This window comes from Humulus lupulus, chromosome 7, assembly GCF_963169125.1.
Source record: "Humulus lupulus chromosome 7, drHumLupu1.1, whole genome shotgun sequence".
Classification (NCBI taxonomy): Eukaryota; Viridiplantae; Streptophyta; class Magnoliopsida; order Rosales; family Cannabaceae; genus Humulus; species Humulus lupulus.
In genome coordinates, this window is record NC_084799.1 from 98,832,765 (window position 1) to 98,838,391 (window position 5,627).

Sequence of the window (5,627 nt, forward strand, 5' to 3'; positions counted from 1 at the left end):
ACCCCTTCTCAGGTGAAGGGAGGTCATATTTGTAGTAGAGCACTATTGGCTCACTGTACATGGTGGTCCCTGGGGACACGAACCTACATAAGCAGTCTACAGATGGTGGTGGTGCCAAGAGCATGGTGGTCAAATCCAATACATGCCAAGGGTCTGCGAGAGCACCTTAATTTTAGTACCTAGTTGTACCTCCACTGTTCGTTTGGTACCAATTTCAGAGGTTGCCTAGGAAGGACCATGTCAGGTACCTTGTGCATACGCTCACCACTTGTCTAGCAAGGAGTTAGGGTCAGACATCTGGGGTTTTCATGGCTGTACCCCCATACACATTTGGTACTTGGGGTGGATAAGGTTCTCTACTTTTTTGCGCATTCCACACATGTAGTGCTCTTCTGGACATCCGTGGGTTTTCATCCTCACAGTGCATCCTATAATTTTAACCTTTAAGTGTTGAAGTATTTTTGGGTCATCATGGAAGATATGGTCCCAAGGGGCATGGAAGGCAAGAGCCTCACGAGATGTTGGTAAGAGGCGGAGGTTGGTGCACGAGAAAGTGCTTCGTGAGGCCCTTGGCGTGAGGCGCAAGGGCATGTGGGCGAGACCCTTGGCACAAGGCGGAGGTTGGTGCGTGAGGCAATGATTCATGAGGCACTTGAATGTGGGAAAGGCTTGTGGCGCGAGATGGAGGCTCGTGGCGCGAGGCCATGCCTCGCGAGATGCTTGCGCGAGACGCAGACTTGTGGCGCGAGAAGGGGGCGCGTGGGGCGAGGCCATGCCTCATGAGATTCTTGCGCGAGATGAAGGCATGTGGGCACAAGGCTGTACCTCAGAAGCCTTGGCGCATGACGGGGGCTCGTGGTGCAAGGCCATGCCTCATGAGATGCTTGCGCGAGACGAAGGCATGAAGGCGCGAGGCTGTGCCTCGTGAGGCCTATTGGGGTGAGTCATTATTAGCAAGACATGTGCCCCCTTGGGACCCTCAGTGCGAGACGCGTCGTTAGTTTTGAGGGGTGATCCTAAGTGATATTGGGCACGAAGCGAGGCTCTGTAAGAGAGTCGCATGCCTTACGAGGCCTTTGGCGCAGGGTGCAAGGCCGATCTTGGCTATTTCCATCCAGAGCCTATATCACGAGGTGGGACCTTGTGCAACTAAAATTTTGGCATCCACACTTAACCCCCAATCTATGGGAGGGCCTTTAGGAGCTCCGGTAGACTTTTCAGTATGGTGCATTCAAGTCGCTTGTGGTGTTAATGTGTTTCTTTGCTTTGGTGGTGTGAAGTAACACACTTTGGGGTGGTGATCCTCATGATTCCTTGAGGATAAACGTGAGCCTATCATTTGGCTTCGTGGATCCCAATGCGGGTATTTGGCTTCATTCTTGACCACAAATCCAATATTGGATTCAACAGCTAGGACGAGTTTGATCCTTCTATAAATAGGTATTCTTTTCAAAGATAATTACTACACTTTCTTTTCTTAGCTTGGTGGTGCTTTTGTCTTCAGAGCTTCCAAGAGATGAGTGGTTCTATACCTCACAAGGGCACTTTGTCTTTTTTTTTTTTATAAATATTTATAAATGTGCTTGGAGACTAAAATATCTATCTCCTTTCTTTTTTGTAGGTGTGTACTTTTGACCCTCGGTACTTTTGCAGCTGCGGCGGTGCGCAACTTCACCAACTCATGGTATGCCTTCACCCTTTCTTGTGTTTAGTTGTTCTAAATTAGCATTATTTGGGAAGGGTTGCCTCGGCTAGAGCTCCTCGTGAGCTAACTTGTGTATATGCACCCATTAGCACATATACCCTCTATTCACCCTGTAGTTGGTTATTTTGAGCACTTGTGTCTAGAGGTTTTGGGCCTAGTCCATTGTGTTTTGTAGTGCACTTTCCACATACACTTGCACCCATATCACCAACCACTACAAGAAAAAACAGTATTTATAACACTTAAAAAGTGCTATCTGGGACTATTGATAGCACTTCTGAAAATGCTAACGTAGCCCATGTTATTAAAAGTCCAGGCTTTTCTATAACATTTTTTGAATGTTATGTTCCGTATTATGTTAAACTATTCAATAACACATTTTTAGGTGCTATAATATTCAAATAATAACATTTAGATAGAGTTTTTGATTATAAATTTGAAGTTTAATCTTGTACTTTTTTCATAACACTTTTCAACTGTTACATTTGATTATTTTGATAACATTTTTAGTTTGTTATATTATATAAACCATAACGATTTTTTACGCTTATAATATGTTTTTAAATCATAACATATTAAAAGTCTAGTAATAAAATTTTGTTACTTTAGTGTAGATAATATATTTTAAATTTTATTTTGATAAATATACTTATAAGTTTTTTTTTTAATTAAAAGATTTTCATTATTGTATTTTGATAAAAAAAATCAAAATTAATCATAAAATGTAATTCTCAATAGATTGATAAACCACAAGTATTACATTAATCAATAACTAATTCAAACCATGAATATGTCTAATTCATGAGATCTTAGTTCTAACTTAAATTTGAAAGCATAACATAATAAAGTAATATAATCTTGAACATTTTTTACTTTAAAAATGAAAAACAGAAACATTACAAAATACACAAAAGTAAACCATGCATGAAACTTGCTCCATCCTTCAATTCATCATCCAACCAAGTACTTGCTGCTGAAGTTATTTGTTGCCATCTGAAGCTCTCTAAATTGAAATCTCCTCAGGTTTCCAAGGCAAACCTCCTCATGATGTTGCTCTGAAATTTTTTAAAACACTGCAAAATTTAGTCAAATAAACAGTATGGTAATAGTTCAAAAGCTTGGCATCTATCACTCTCTAATCCAGTGAGTCAAAGAGACCTCTTCTATGCTCATATAAGTTGCATATTAATTACAATGATCAAGTGTCATCAAAGGTGAGTACAAAAAGTATCCTAAGCAGTCAACACTTAATGATCCTTTGGCAAATTTATCATGACAACAGAAAAGCTACAAGTTATACTATTATAATAATTAGTTTTTCAAAATTGATAAATCAAATCAATAAAATTACTCATAAGCAAAGGAGATTACATAGCAAAAAGAGATTGAGGCATAGAGAATGTTTCAACAATTTACGCTAGCAGCAATTTATTGTTTCAACAATTTACTAGTTGCTTCATTAACATAGATATGAATATAGTAGACAATTTTATAGAGAGAGCTACAATTATAATATGAGATTCAGATTCAGATTTTACCCAAAATTGCAGAAAAAAAAGATGACACTTGGATTTCTAGAGAAAATCTAAAATGACAGAGAGAGGCTCAAATTTTACACCTTAAACATGAAATGTTGAAATGAGATAGATAAATGCTTCAATACAAGGGAAATGAGATAGGCATGCCATTGCACACACTGATAATGATAAATGAAACCTCAATCAGAATTAGTGTATAAGAACTAGACTAGATCAGTAAGTTTAGACAACATTAAAGCACTCTTCTGGATTAAGGTTGTTGTTGTTCAACAATATAAATAACATCAAAGCAATACTAGTTCCCTTTTATAACACGTAATAAAGTCAGAGAGAAACTAACATCAACATCAGATAAATGCCCTGCCATTATTCGCAAAGGTTGTATTCTTTCCATAGACCATATCCTTGCTGTCCGGTCGTGTGATGCACTAGCGAAATAGTGTCCTATAGGACTATACTGCTCCGAGAATTCATAACCAAAGAAGTTATTATATAACATTAAAATCATTACTAAGGAAAGATGACCATTATTTAATGTGGTGAAGGGAAAGAGAAGAGACAAAGTAAAGAAGTCAAAACAATTGTATGGCAGAAAATAGTAATAACACAAGTAATTGAATAGGTACAAAAGTAAAACCAATACCCCTAATATCGCTTTTTTTTTAACTTGAATTTAAAGAAGCAAATTCTTTTTGAGAGAAAAAAAAAGTAAAGTAGAGGAAAATCTAAAATTGTATAACACCTTATTCAATATATTTATAAAAGTTATAAATTTTAGAAAATTGCATCCAAACAAGAGAGAAAAAAAATCTCAATTTTTATTTGAATCCAAACAAGAGAGAAAAAAATCTTTTGGATTTTCTTTTTTCCATCCTAGAATCCAAATTCCAAATAGAGGGCAAATGTTTAAGTGGCCAAGAAAGGAAACAAAAAAGGAGAATGCACACACACACACATATATATATTGGCCACTCATTTCATGTCAAATCAACAGCAGAGATGCAAAAGAACTGCTAATATGAACAATTTACAACTGAAAATGATGAGATATACCTGTACATCCCATACTGGGTAATTATGACCCTTGTAGCAAACAAGATTTGCATTTAGTTCAGTGCTCCATAACCGAACTGCACGAAAACAATGTAATTCTTTCATAAACAAAAAAAAGAGGGAAAGAGGGAGAGAGAATAAATGACTGTACTTGTTGAATCGGCTGAAGAGGAAAGTATAAAATCTCCCATAGGACTAAAAGAAGCTGAATAAACTGGTCCTGAGTGCCCCTGCAATAAGGTATAGGGTCTTTTTCCTCCATTTGAACCAAACTCATTTGGATTTGCATCATCGTCACCCTGCAAAACAGCTAATAGCAGCAGTATTTTAAAAATAAGATATGCTTTGACCAAAATACAGAATACAGAGCAAACAAAACATACTTTTCAACAAACTAACATAGCTTTAATAAACCTAAAGAGATATTACCATCCTTAACTAGCTTTTAACTCCATGACTGCCAGCAATTTTTTAACCAAATGTTTGTTGCACTTAGAGCCGAAAAAACCTAGCAATTTATGAAGGCTTAAATTGTGTTTCTATATATCCTAGACTAATTTATACACTGTAAAACACGTGCATATCTTTTTTTAACTTTGATTTATGTACAAGAATATCTCAACACAGTAGAAACAGAGGATTGACTTACTACCAACAGCCTGTTGCCCAAGCTTTGCCATATCCCAAATCTGCACAATGTGTACCAAATTTAGTAGAAAACACAAACAATTGACATGTCACATGCAAGGAAAATGTAATCAAGAAAAAACCTTCAGCGATGAATCTGAAAATCCAGCAGCAACCAATGACCCGTCAGGGGGTATAGTTGAACAGTTTAAACTAGAAAAAGATAAACAGGAAGATAAGAAATTGAGAAATTTTTTTTTACTAAAACAGAAAGATAATGTTGAACCGAAAAAAAATCGAGGACAATACCCATTATGTGCATTGATAAATGTATAAAAACTAACGGATGGCAGAGCAACACTGCTCAGCTGTACATGGTTTCTCAAGTCATCAAGTATAAACTGCTCAACCTCTACTGAACTGAAGCAACAAAATAAAAGATTAATCAAATAACCTAGATCAAAAGTTAACATTACAAAAACAGTGGTAGATTTCCCTTTTTTTTGCTAGAATAAACATCATAGGTATGCAAACACTAAGACTAAATCCCTCTTAAAGACTTCGATTGGCAGAGAGAATTAAAACTGGAAACAACATATTCCATCATAAAAAGATCTATTTAAACTATCGAGAATAGTCACATTCACACAAAACCAATATACATAAACTATGTTCCTCAAGCTATACAAAAGCTAAAAATATGC

The 5,627-nt window shown here is 36.6% G+C and overlaps 1 long non-coding RNA gene across 1 annotated transcript; it reads right to left on the reverse strand.

The window, feature by feature from the left end:
- Positions 1-4,167: 4,167 nt before the first annotated feature.
- LOC133789805 (uncharacterized) lies at positions 4,168-4,773 on the reverse strand. The gene is made up of 3 exons (XR_009873712.1): positions 4,726-4,773; positions 4,448-4,606; positions 4,168-4,373 (listed from the first exon to the last, which is right to left on the reverse strand). It is a non-coding gene; the product is annotated as an uncharacterized LOC133789805 (long non-coding RNA).
- Positions 4,774-5,627: the final 854 nt, after the last annotated feature.